The sequence below is a fragment of the Pteronotus mesoamericanus genome, unplaced genomic scaffold (assembly GCF_021234165.1).
Source record: "Pteronotus mesoamericanus isolate MK-2021 breed Mesoamerican mustached bat unplaced genomic scaffold, CSHL_Meso_final contig_40, whole genome shotgun sequence".
Taxonomy (NCBI): Eukaryota; Metazoa; Chordata; class Mammalia; order Chiroptera; family Mormoopidae; genus Pteronotus; species Pteronotus mesoamericanus.
In genome coordinates, this window is record NW_026555150.1 from 2134178 (window position 1) to 2148887 (window position 14710).

Here is a 14710-nt window from a genome sequence, read left to right on the forward strand (position 1 = left end):
AGAGCCAGAGATGCAATATTCAACCAATAATCCCCAAGAAGTAGATTAACAACAAACCATATGATAGACACTATTTGTAGTGGATGGGGATTCAGAGATGACCAAGACCTGGCCCTTTCCCCTGAGGATTTGACATAATAGTTGTGAAGAAAAGCAGGTAAATAAGCTATTAAAAATTGTGATAGAGGAATAAGTGCTCTGAGAATGCATAGTAAAAGCACCCAACTCAGGAGGAGATATTCAGTGAAGGAAGTGACATTTTAAATGATAAATAAGCAGATAAAGTGTGAAAAGTTGAGCAAGGTATTCTTAGCAGAGAAAACATGTAAAGGCTCAGGCACATCAGGGTTCATTAAGGAGCCAAAAGTAATTCAGCACAACTAAAGAAAGGCATGCCATAATGGAGGAGTGACAGATGAGGATAGAAATGTAAACAGATGTCAAGTTATGAAGGGCCTTTGTAGACCATGCTAAGGAATCTGTACTCTCTCTAAATCTGTCTATAGTCACTGTATGATTGTAAATAAAGGAATGCATTAGAATTTGGGTTCATAACATTATGTTATCTGGAAGGGCCTCCATATTAGCACGAGTGATTCCTAGGCAGGAGCTAGTCAGTAAAGGAATGAGAATAGAATTAGATACAGGTAAGGTACACTGATAACTAGAATGGGTAATGGTAAATCCTGTTCATCTTAGGACTTCGGAATACACAGGCTCAAATCATTAGAGTAGAACTCATTCCTCTCAGTGGTGTGCCTGCTCTTTATGTTTGAGCTACCTTTTTTCTTTGTCCACTTTGAGTCCTGACCAGAATCAAGAAAGCAAGACCTCATAAATGGGACCTCTACCAGACATATATATTTCCCTTATGCTAATATAGCCTGATATCAAAAAGCAGGTCAGCTTGGCTCAAACTTAGTTACTCTGTTCCTATTAGTTGCTTTTTCCCATTACACATTGGATTAATTATCTAGAAAGCCAGCCACTTTTAATAAAAAATATAGTCTTTCCCATGCATAGCTTAAATATTATATATCCCATGAGACAGAGTAGAACCCTATTTGGGCATAGATGTTTAAAGTATGTGTTTACTTTCCAATCTTTACATCTAATTAGCAATCAGCAGGGCATAACCACCAATAGAACCTCTGCTAGCCTGCTCTCAGCCATTTACACAGCCTTTGGGCAATAGTCATTCTGAAAATACCACCTGCATTATTTAATTATTATTTCCATCTGTAAAAGCTATTAAAACTGTAGAGGGTTAGCAATTGTAGGAAGGAAGAAAAGAGCTCAGCTTTCAATATACTAAAAGAACCCCTGATTGGGAAGAGAGTGTACCAGCTTTCAGGGAATCACAAATGAATAATTTGAATGAAGGCATTTTCTAGCTAAATTAGCTAAGAAAGACTTTGACATAAACACTGTTTTATGATATTGCTTGCCATAGCCTGCTGTCACTCATTCACTTAAAGAAAAGGTCTCCATCTTCTAACAGAGTGCTTCAGAAAAGCAATGAATGGTAATTAAGAAACTGGACTGGTGCCACTTCGAGATGCCATGGCAAAACTGGTATCTGGAACTAGCTCTTTCAGTATCTCAATAAATGACTTTGGAGACGTTTCTTAAAATCACTATAGACTTTTCACCATAAAATATTGAAATGATTTAAAGATGAGATGATAAATATTAAAATGCTAAATATATATGTATATATTATAATGTGTGGATGAGGGTCTGGATATGAGTGGATTATTAAGTAAATCATAGAACTTGAGAGCTGGAAGGGATCTTAATGCTCATCAATTCAACCCACTCCTTTTACAGACAAATTTGTGTCTATAGCGAGAAAGTGATTATTTGCCCAATGTCAATTTTCCACTGAGAACCATCTTCCAGTCAGTTTGACTCCCACTCCAATTAAACATTGCTTCATGTTAGTTAGAAAACGGATAAGTAAAACAAGCTTGATAGGAGGAAAGAGAGGAAAAGAAGGCAAAACATCTGAATCTGGACAATAGAGACAGTACTAGCAATTATAAACAATGTTGGCACTCAGTGTGATACTTAATGATATTATAGTGAAAGAACCTAATAATACCTATACTTTGACCCAGACTATAGCCAACATTTCCCTAAAATAGTCCCATGCAACAAGAAACAGTGACAATGGAAGACAAAGTAGTACTTGCAGGAGGTTTGGCCACAAATCCCACTGGAGAAAATTTTCATGACTTGGGTTGGATCATATAGAATGCTCTCTTTCACATGATAGTTAAGCTTTTGATTAAATCAGACCATGTGGCCTTCCCAGTGGAATCTGATCACTTTCTAACACCTCCATTGCTACCACTGTAGCTTAAGCAACAATCATCACCACTTACCAGAATTTACTGCAGTAGCATCTTAACTGATCTCCCTGCTTCCACTCTTGTCATCTATAATCTATTCTTAAAAATAATCAGCGATCCTCTTAAAATATGTCAGATCATGTCATGTTCTTACTTAAAACCCTCCAAACTTATCCCAGTGGCCTTCAAGGCTCATTGCATAATCTTTTCTTATTCCCACTTTGCCTCCACCTCAATCACTTCAGTCACATTGGCATCTGTGGTGTTCCTTGAACTACACTAAATATGTTGCCTCTTCAGGACCTTTTGATTTGTTGTTTCATCTGTCTGGAATACCATTCCTCAAGATATGTCCTTACTTAACAAGGATTTCTATTCAAATGTCACTTAAGTCTTGGTCTTTATAAAAATAATGAAGGGACTAGTCAAGGAACATATATGAATGATACATGGACATAGACAATGAGAGTATTGACTTTGGCTAGAGGGATGGGCTGAGTGGAGGGGGCAAAAGGGAAAAAATTAGGACAACTGTAATAGAATATACAATTTTTAAAAATCAGTTGTTTTTATTTTATTTTATTATTTTTAAAGATTTTATTTATTTATTTTTAGACAGAAGAGAAGGGAGGGTGACAGAGAGGGAGAGAAACATCAATGCGTAGTTGCCTTTCGCATGCCTGCCACCAGGGACCTGGCCCACACCCCAGGCATGTGCCCCGACTGAGAATCGAACTGGTGACCCTTTGGTCCGCTGGCCAGCGCTTAATCCACTGAGCCACACCAGCCAGAGCAGAATAAAAAATTTTTCAAATGGTAATATCCACCTACCCCCTCCTGTCTCTAGCTCTCCCTTATCCTGCAGTATTATTCTCCATTGCACTTTTACAAATCTCTCTGTTGCCCCTACTAGAACTTAAGTGCCGTAAGATCAGGAGCTTCAATGATTTTCTTTTGTTTGGATTTGATTTGATTTAGTTTTTCTTCACTAATATATTTTAACACCTAAAACAAGGTCTGGCATCTACATAGTAGGCATGCAATGAATATTTGTTTAACTTAATAATGATTGAGTAAAGACTTAAAAATGCCACCTATATTTATATGACTGTTACTGTACTAAATGCTTTTCATTCCTTGTCTTACACATCAAATGTGACATTACAGAAGGTATTATTGGTTATCTCATTTATGGATGAGAAATCTGAAAGGGTAAACAATGTGTCCAAGGTCACAGAGCTAGTTGAAGCACAGTTAGGTTTCATTAAAATCCAAGCATGTCTGATTCCCAAAGCTTAGCTACCAGGCAAGACTACCTTCTTAGTTACAATCTAAACCTAAATTTGTTTGTCCTTTCTATTATTTCCCACCCTGTTTTATGAGAATAATTGACTTTGTGTATGTGTTACTATCCAGGGGAAAAAAAATCTCTCCCTGCCTACTAAATATCTGTGCAATAAGAGATAGTCTTCCAAGCAGGACAACATTCAGTTTTAACAAATGACACTGAATGCTAATGAGTTAGCATAAAAAGAGCACACATGCTGGGAAAGTGAGGTGCACAGAGGCCTGCCCAGCACACAGATTTCATGTGATTTTGTAACTTATCTGAGGCTTGGCATACCAGAGAGCTTTTGAATGTTCGGAGAATTGGAACACAAACAGCTGAAAAAAGCACCAAGTTTTGGTCATGATGAATTTCAAATCTGCATGTCAAGCTGTCACCTCACTGAATATAATACTTATATTAGTCCATGTGCTTGTTAACAATGTTATTTGCTTGAGAAAGAAAGCAGGCAAAAATGATCTAATTTAGACAAGTGTCCCATAGATTCTAGGATGAAGTTGTGAATTTATTTGTGTATGGGGCTTTATTAAAAGGTTTGGGGATCATAGTATGAGTGTTATACACAATAATAATCATGTATTTATTGCTCCTGCCCTTGACAGTTTGCAAAGTACATTTATCTACATTATCTAAGTATATTTGTTTTTTAGCAGCTGCTTGAGGATAGCAGTTGAAGAAAGGAGGTCCTGAGTGTGATGGCCATTAAGTGGCACAGATTAGACTAGCACCCAGGTCTTTTAACTCCCAGTTCAGTATTCACTTCTCCATATCAGAAAACATTCCTAGTAATTTTTCTGTGGAATTTCTGCATTAATTATACAACCGTTCCAGGCATATTCAAGTTTGGTAATCATGAAGTGCTATACCAAATTTTGCTCAAGCAACATAATATTGGTACATTCTTAACTAGAGTGCTAAAAGTAATACAGCAAACCCCTTGACCAAAATTTTTGCTTCCACCTGCCTGACTTAAGACCTTATGTTTCCTCATTCATTTAAGCCACTGGAAGACAACCTTATGAAATAAATATAATAACTCTATGTTATAAATTGACATAAGCAGTTAGCTTCAATATCTCAGCAATTTCTTAAAGAAGAGATTAGCCAAAGAACATATACACATAGCCTATGGATACAGACAACAATGTGGTGAAGGTGGGAGGTGCAGGGGCTGGATGGAGAGGAACAGAAGGGTGAAATATGGGGGAAATATGTAATAACGTCAACAATAAAAAATGGGTCATAGGACAAGTAGATTTTAATGGGAGAAAGGAGATGAAAAAGATGAGAGATACAACAGCTTTGAAGGGAGAGCACCAAAGAGCCTAGGTATCCAGAGGAAAATATAGGAATACATGATACCTGGAGTAGGAAAGGCAGAAGGTGTGGTGGGCTGAGGTTGGGGTGAGTGAGGAACATGAGAAGTAAAAAAATAAAGGGTCTTGGAGTTAAAACTATAACTGTCTGAATTTGCTTTGGGATAGCTTTGGTGGAAAAAAAAAAGTTCTATCTGATGCAAAATAAATTAATGTGAGTCTGCAAAAACAATATGTTTTTTGTAAATACCACAAAAAAAGGAAAAAAGAATAAAAAATGCCTTAGCTTTCAATGTACTCTAGTATGTTACTCAGAGAAGATAGAACTGGTTTTCTAGAAAGCTAATGAGCTGCTATATGGAGAGTATAAACTGCAAATGATGCCAATCAGGAATGTTAATGAGAAACTATGTTGCATGATGATATTTTTCATTTTATGTCTGAGTTAATTTTTTAAAATATGTGTATATGCATATATATGCATATATATGAATGAAAATAGTAAGGAGTTGGTAAGAAAACACTAAAATGGGTTATAAATGATAAAAGAATATTATATTTCAGGCAGTTATCTTCTTTTATTCCTTAAATGTTTCACCATAGTAACCATAATTTGGTCAATAATTACTGTAAGCAAATTAAAAAGAAATAAGAATTGTTCATTGATCTTCATTTAAAGAAATGTTTTAGAACATTTTAAATAATACAATTCTACTGTGTAATCTTTTAACTCTATTCTTGCAATATATATATAATCCTTTTCTGAAATCAAATGTATTTAATCAATGAATTAAAAGAAAAAATAAAAGAGAATATTAAGAGAAATGGTGCCACTTATTCCACTAATCATAAGATTCCCTTCTAGTTATACATCATGCCCAAGTGTTTTTGCAGTTGGAACTTTTCAAAGACATGCATGTTTCCCTTTAGTTTAAAAAAAAAATAAATCCTGTGAAGTTTGTAATAATATTGTGAGATTGATTTTTTTTAATTTTTTTTTTTACAAAGAACATTTTCTAAAGCTGGGATGGCACATAGATTTCTTTTCATATACAAATTTCAATTGTTTCCTGATGTCTACTTGGAGTACTGCCAGAAAGAATCCCATGATTAATTTGTCATGTCCATGGCTGAAGGAGAAGGAAAGTGGTATAATAAGTGTCAAATATTTGCCATCTCTTTTCTAGAGACTATTTTTATCTTCTTAAGCCTGATGACTAAAATTTGGGTAGCTTCTGCTAGTGGGTAGTGGTAATTTCTGATGGAGTAGTGCAGTCTACTTGTGAACTCTCCTCAAGGATGCATTTGTGACAGGTGTGGAAGACAAATCATTGTTCCATTATATAAAAAGATAATAGAATTTGACATTAAGTTTCATAATCCTTAAGAAAAATATGACTGGAGCAAGATTAAAATAAATAGGAAATCTATGTATAGGCAATTCATCATCCTTATTAAAATAAGCTGCTTCAATATCTTTTTTAAGTATATTTTATTGATTATGCTATTACAGTGGCCCCAATTTTCCCCCTCTGCCCCCGCTGACCAGTACCCTCATTTCCTCCAGCAATTCCCCCTTAATTCATGTCCATGGGTCATGTATGTAGCTTTTCGGCTTGTTCATTCATATACCATTCTTAATATCACCCCATCTATCTTATATCAACTAATTATGTTTCTTAATCCCTATATATTTTCCCCCGTTCTCCCTCTTCCCCTTCCCTGCTGATAACCCTCCAAATGATTTCCAGGTCTATGATTCTGTTCCTAATCTGGTTGTTTGCTTAGTTTGTTTTTGTTTTTGGTTTTTTTATAGTCAGTTGTTGATAGTTGTGAGTTTGTTGTCATTTTAATGTTCATAGTTTTGATCTTCTTTTTCTTTAATAAGTTCCTTGAACATTTCACATAATAAGGACTTGGTGATGATGAACTCTTTTAGCTTTACCTTGTCTAGTAAGCACTTAATCTGCCCTTCCATTCTAAATGATAGCTTTGCTGGATAGAGTAATCTAGGTTGTAGGTCTTTGTATTTCATCACTTTGAATACTTCTTGCTAGTCCCTTCTATCCTGCAAATCAGCTGACAGTCTTATGGGAAATCCTTTGTAGGTAACTATCTGCTTTTCTCCTGCTGCTTTTAAGATTATCTCTTTATCTTTAACCTTTGGCATTTTAATTATGATGTGGTTTGCTGTGGTCCTCTTTGGGTCCAAATTGTTTGGGACTCCCTGTATTTCCTGAATTTGTATGTTTATTTCATTCACCAAATTAGGGAAGTTTTCTTTCATTATTTTTTCAAGTAAGTTTTAAATTTCTTGCTCTTCCTCTTCTCTTCTTGGAATCCCTATGATTCAGATATTGGCACTTTTGGAGATGTCCCAGCGTCTTATTTTCTCCTCGTTTTTTTTCCTGAATTCTTATTTCTTCATTTTGTTCTAGTTGACTGTTTATTTCTTCCTTATCTTCCAAATTGTTTATTTGAATCCCAGCTTCCTTTCCTTTGCTGTTGGTTCCCTGTGGATTTTTCTTTATTTCACTTAGTGTAGCCTTCATTTCTTCCCTTACGCTTTTGCCATACTCCATGAGTTCTCTGAGCATCCTGATCACCATTGTTTTGCACTCTGCATCTTATAAGTTAGCTATTTCCATTTTGTTTAGTTTTTTTCTGAGGTTTTGTTCTGTTCTTTCATCTAAGCAATGTTTTTTTGTTTTTGTTTTTGTTTTTGTCTCCACAATTTGGCAGCCTCCCTGTGTTTGTTTCTGTGTATTAGGCAAAGCTGCTTTGATTCCCTGTCTTGGCGCACCTGTTACATTGTATTAGCAGGAGCTTTAGGTAGTCACCAGGTCAGGCAACCTGCTTCACTGCTTTGTTGCTATGTATGTGTGGGAGGGGTCAGAGAGGGGACAATGCCCCTGCCTGGCTGCTGGAGGCTTACTTGGTGCCTACCCTGTTTCCAGTCACTTCACCCACTTCCTCTATGTGACTAGCACCTCTCTAGCTTTTGCCCTGGTGGCTCCCAGAGTGTGTGGGTTGTGTACATTCTAGGACCTTACAGGCCCTTTAAATAGACTTTCCTGAGAGATTGGAAGTTTCTTGCACTACCCCTACCCCCACTGGTTTTCACAGTGAAGTTATGAGGCTTTATTTTCCTGGTGCTGGAATCCTGGGCTGTGCAGTCTGGCCTGAGGCTGGGATCAATCACTCCCCAGGTATTTCTCCTGACTTTTATCCACCACATATGAATGGAGGACCACCCATTCCACTGGCCACTGCTGCTGTGACACCTTGCTGCCACCATACCATGTCCTCTCTGAACCAGCTCCCCATCTCTGCCCTTGCTCCCCATCTTTGCCTTCCTGCCTGTCTGGAGAAATATGACATCTTTAAATCCCTGGTTGTCAGACTTCCATACAGTTCTATTTTCTAGAAGTTCTGGGTGTTTTTTGTTTTGAGGTTAGTTGTGATCCCTCTTATGGTTGTGCAAGGAGGCAAAGTGTGTCTACCTATGCCTCCATCTTGACTGGAAGTTCCTTAATATCCTTCTTTTTAAAAATTTATTTCAGTAGAGTTCATATATAATATTATATTAATTATATTAGTTTCAGGTGTACAATATAGTGACGTGACATTCTTTAGTTTACAATGTGATCACCCCCACTAATTCTAGTAATCATCTGTCACCATGCAAACTTATCACAATATTATTGACTATATTCCCTTTCTCCTTTTCACCCATTCCCGCACTCCAGTCAACATCCTTCTTAACTAAATTTAGATTTTCTTGAACTTTAAAATATGCTAAATTATTTCTCCTAATGTTCTTCTAGGTTCTGTAAAGAGGCATCTGGACTAGTCACTTTTATGGAGTAAAAGCAAACAGTTTATATCTTTGGTGTTAAAACTCCAAATCTACCACTGTCTTCCATTGCAGATATTAATCGACAATGCTGTGGCTTGCTTAACTCCTCAACTTGTCCTTAGATGATTACCTCTCATTATTGTGATTTTCAATAAAATTTTAAGTTGTCATTCCCTATTTTCTTCATTTGTAGTCTGCCCTTTTCCAGTCTAGGAACACACACACACACAAAAGTGAAATCATCACATTGATTCCTTTTCCCTTGGGCTTCTGAAGGTCAACACTCTCACCCTCCATGTAACTATATTACTGATGTGGCTTACATTATACCCACACTTCTCCACCTAATCCAGTCCAAGAATTTTTTTACTCCCCTGTCCTGTCTAACGAGAGTTTCATCTACAAAGAAAATATGTGGAATTTTTTAGTCAAACATTCTTTTTGGCAATCTTTCTTTTTATAAATGTCAAGTTATTCCTTAAAGGAAAATTACAATTTTTAGCATTATTTTACCTCTTGAAAGAACAACTTTTATGTACATTAACTATTTAATGGTTAATGATGACATTATTTGCTTTGGAACCTAAATATAGTTAGCACCAAGAAATTAAGTGTCATTGTGAATAGGAACTGAAACTCATTACCTGCTTTTGCACTCCCTGTCTGATCCCTTTTAGGACCAGCCACTGTGGCTCAGCTGATTGGACATTGTCCCATAAACTGAAAGGTCCCTGATAGATTCCTGGTCAGGACACATGCCTGGTTTGCAGGTTTGGTGCCTTGGGAAATGTGCAGAAGGCAGCCAGTCAATATTTTTCTCTCACATTAGTGTTCCTTGCCCTCTCTTTCTAGCCCCTGCCCCTCTTTCTAAGTAAAAAAATAAAGTATTTGAAGAAAAATATTAAATGAAATATTCATAGGATTTACAGTCAACCTATGTTTCTTTTTCCTCTTTCAAGGATATCTGTATCAATGTCTGAAAAGAATCAGTGATCCAGAAAAAAATCAATGTATGGATCATTGTGGAGTTAGTTTTATTGAAATCTAATTGACAAACAATTTGGGAAGCTTAAGGTGTACAATGTGATGATTTGCTACACATACGTGTTATAAAATACTTTACTAGAATAAGATTAGTTAACAAATCCTTTATTTCACATAATTATAATTTTGTTACTGTTACAGTGAGAATGTTAAAACTCTACTTTCATTTCAACTCTTAAGTGCACAATACAGTATTATAAACTCTAGTCACCATGATGTACATTAAATCTACAGAAGTTATTCACTTTAAACTGTAAGTTTGTACCTTTTGATGAACATATGCTTATTTTTTCAATCCCTTAGACACTACAACCACCATTTTACTCTGTTTTTGTGAATTTGGTAGTTTTAGATTCATCACATAAGATTATACAGTTTTGTGTTTCTGTGTCTGATTTCTTTCACTTAGCATAATGCCCTCGAGATCCATCCATGTGGTTGTAAATGTCAAAATGTCCCTGTTTTTGTGACTGAATAACATTATATATTATATTAATATATATTAATCAGTTAATTTTTGTGAGTGGCAAAAGATAAGTGTCCATTTTCATTCTTTTGCATGTAGATATCCAGTTTCCCCATCATCATTTAGTGAAGATATCATCATTTTCTCATGAGTATTTTTGGCTTCCTAATCAAATATTACTTAACAATATATGTGTGGCTTTATTCCTGGGCTATTGATACTGTTTTATTTATGTATGTGACTTTTTAATGCCAGTACCTCAATGTTTTGATTACTATAGATTTGAAATATACTTTTGAATAAAAATTTGTGATGCCTGAAACTTTGTTCTTTCTGACAATTACTTTGGCTATTTGAGCTCTTTTTATAGTTCCATAAATATTTTAGGATTTTATTTTCTATTTCTGTAAAAATTGCCATTGGAATTTTGATAGAAAATGCATGAAATGTGTAGATGTCTTAGTAAGGACATTTTAGCAATATTAACTCATGATCTGTGAACACTGGATATATTTTCATTTATTTGTGTTATCTTACAGTTTTTGGTGTATAGATTGTTGCCTTCTTTGGTTAAGTTCACTGCTAAGTATTTTATTATTTTTGATGCTATTTTAAATGGTATTGCTTCATTTCTTTTTAGATTAACCATTGTTAGTGTATAAAAATTTAGTTGATTTATGTATGTTGACTTATATCCTGAAAATTTACTGAACTCATTTATAGGTCTAACAGATTTTTTTTGTGGAGTCATTAATATTTTCTATATACAAGGTCATGTCATCAGTCAACAAAGACAATTGACATTTTTTCCAATTTGGATTCTTTTTTTTTTCCCTAAATTTGTCTGACTAGATCTTCAAATGCTATGTTGAATAGAAGTGGGGAGAGCGGGCACCCTTGTCTTATTCTTAATCTTACAGAGAAAGCTTTCAATCAGTCACCACTGAGTATAATGTTTGTCGTGAGTTTATAATATATGTCCTTTATTTGATTGAAGTATATTTCTTTTATACTCAAGTTTTTTACCATAAAGGGACATTAAATTTTGTCAATTTTTTTCCTGCCTTGATTGAGATAATTATATAATTTTGTCTTTAATTCTGTTAATCTGGTGTGTCACACTTATTGATTTGCATATGTTGAACCATTCTTGCATCCCAGTAACAAACCTCACTTGATCATAGTGTATGATTAATCCTTTTAATATGCTGTTGAATTTGGTTGGCTAATTTTTTGAGAATTTTTGCATTTGTATTCACCATTGATATTGGCCTATAGTTTACTTGTAGAATCCTTATTTAACAGGTACCAAGGTAATGTTAATCTTTTAAAATTAGTTTGGGGGTATCCTTTCCTCTTCACTTTTTTAAAGTGTTTGAGAAGAATTGAAATTAATCCTTCTTTAAGTGTTTGTTGTAATTCACTCATGGACCATCTGGTCCTGGATTTTTCTTTGTTAAAGTGTTTTGATTGTTGATTAAATATTTGTACTTGTTATTTGTCTATTTAGATTTTCTAATTCTTCATGATTTAGACCTGCTAGGTTATTTCTATGAATTTTTCTATTTCTTTTAGGTTGTCCATTTTGTTAGCTTATAGTTGTTCACAGTAGTCTCTTGTGATCCTTTGTTTATCTGTGGCATCAGTTGTAATGTCACCTTTTTCTTTTTTTAATTTTATTTACTTGGATTCCCTCTTGTTTTTGCTTGGTAAATATAGTTAAAGGTTTGTTAATTTTGTTTACCTTTTCAAAAAACAACTCAGTTTCATTTATCTTTTCTACTATCTATACTTTATTTCATTTATTCCTTCTTTGATTTTTGTTATCTCTTTTCTTCTGCTAAATTTGGGCTGTTTGTTCTTATTTTTCTAGTTCCTTGAAATATAAAGTTAGGTTGTTTATTTGAGATCTTTCTTTTTCTTACTGAAATCATTTATTGCTACAAACTTCACACTCAGCACTTCTTTTTCTGTATCCCATAAGTTTTGATATGCTGTGTTTCCATTTTTATTTGTTTTTACATTTCGTTATTCCCTTTGATTTCATCTTTTCCACTGGCTGTTCAAGAGTATGTTGTGTAATTTTCAGATATTTATGAATTTTTCAGTCTTCCTCCCATTATTGATTACTAGTTTCATACCACTTTGGTTGGAAAAAATTCTTGATGTGATTTTAATTTTTCAAAAATATTTATTACCTGACCATGTGGCCGCTGCTGCGGAGGAGCAGGGCGGGGACAGAGGGTGGTGGCTCCAGGGGCACCGCGTAGCGGTACAGATTGCCCAATACTCCGGCAGGGGCCGGGGCCGCGGCCGGGGCCGGGCCCCTGAATAAATAGCCGCCTGGCAGGCCGGGAGCTACAGGGGACAGGAGCAACCAAGGTCCCCACTACACTACCGCCCGGCCCACCTGTGCACCGTGTCCTGTGCTGTACCCCGGCATCTCCCACCGAGGCTGGTACACAGGAAACACATAATAGACCCATCGGCTCCGCACCATAGTTGCTCTCTGTGCCCTTAGTCACTAGTCACGTAGTAGCCCAAGCCGTCTTAGTTATCAGATTGACTGTCACAGTGCTTGCCATCAAGTCATCCTTATTTTAGTTCCTAATATCCCCAGAGTGCAGGAGTAGCCCAAAGAGAGCCATAAAGTGCTGCCTTGAAATGAAAAGCTGAAAGTTGTCAACTTAAGCCTTTTTATCATCTCATATCAAAAGAAGATGGACAACCTTGGGAGTTAGCCATTCACATCTAACAGATACTCAATAAGAAGGTACTCCAACTCTCTCTGCACCTGCTACTTTCAAAAGGATTCGAAGAATAACCTGAAAAGTTGAAATTGCCACTGATAGAGACTGCGAGGGAGTGCACAGAGCGGCAAGGGCAGGCATAAATTGACCTGCACGCCCGCAAATGAGGAGCAACCCACAAAATTAAGAGCTGCCCAGAGTCCCTGGAGGAGAGACTGGAGACATGATTAACTGGAGACTCCTGGAGCTCACTTCCTCGCATTTCTGTAGTACCCATTTGGTGAGGGCAAGCAACGCCCCAAAGAGCAAAAAGTGGGGAAAATACAAAATAGAAGACCCTAACTGACCAGTGCCAAGGAGCTGGCCAGCCAGGGGGGCCAGATGAGTACGCGAGGTCGTGAATAAGCCCCCTGGTCTGGGGCAAGCACATGCAACCCCAGGCAGGCCGAGGACCGTGGCGCGCCAGGAGCACGCCCAAGGAGCCACCCTGAGAGTGCAGAGAGATCCCAAAAAATAGCCCGGCCCTGACCGAAGGGGTCACAGAGCTGCCCCAAACAGGAGTCAGAAAGAGACAGTAGACTCCTGGAAGGCTCAAAGAAACAAACCAAGGTCAGATAGGGTCAACAACTGACATCATCAGAGGCGGAACCAGAAAGAAAAGTAAAGGACAAAAGTACTTAACAGACTCTCAGAAAAATGGGAAGAAAAAGAAGTTCCCCCCAAATGAGTGGAAAAGGGGACTCCCCACAGAGAGAGCTAACTGAAATAGAGGCAAGGGAACTATCAGATACTGAATGCAAAACAATGGTTCTAAGGAAGCTCAATGAGCTCAGCCAGCTCAAAGAGAACTATGACAAACTGCAGAGAAACTATAAGGATCTTACAGGAAATTATATCACCCTGGAAAAGGATATAGAAACTACCAAGAAGACACAAGAGGATATGAAGAATACCATTTCTAAATTGAAGAACACAGTAGAAGGAATCCAAAGCAGGCTGGATGAAGCTGAGGATTGATCAGTGAGATAGAGGATAAGGTAGAAAGAAGCTACCAGAAAGAACAAGAAATGGAAAAACGACTCAAAAAGAATGAAGAGGCATTTAGGGAAATGCAGGACAACCTGAAACGCAATAATATCCGCATAATAGGGATGCCAGAAGGAGAACAGGAGGAGCAAGGGATAGAGAACCTCCTCGAAAAAGTAATGATGGAAAATTTCCCTAATTTGAGGAGAGAAAGGCTCTCATGGATCCAGGATTCACAGAGGACCCCACTTAAGAGGGACTCAAGGAGGTCCACTCCAAGACACATCATCATTAAAATGGCAAATGTCAAAGACAAAGATGGAATCCTCAAGGCAGCAAGGCAGAAGGAGAAAGTAACATACAAGGGGGCCCCGATACGCCTAGGAGCTGACTTCTTAAGAGAAACACTACAAGCCAGAAGGGAATGGCAACAAATATTCCAAGCCATGAAAACCAAGGGCCTACAGCCAAGGCTGCTCTACCCAGCTAGGCTCTCCATTAAAACAGAGGGGGAAATACAGAATTTCCCAGATAAGAGAAGGCTAAA

General features: G+C 36.9%; 1 pseudogene; it reads right to left on the reverse strand.

Moving 5' to 3' along the window:
- LOC129073325 (40S ribosomal protein S4, X isoform-like) overlaps window positions 1-12873 on the reverse strand; it is a 172506-nt pseudogene extending 159633 nt beyond the window's left edge.
- Window positions 12874-14710: the final 1837 nt, after the last annotated feature.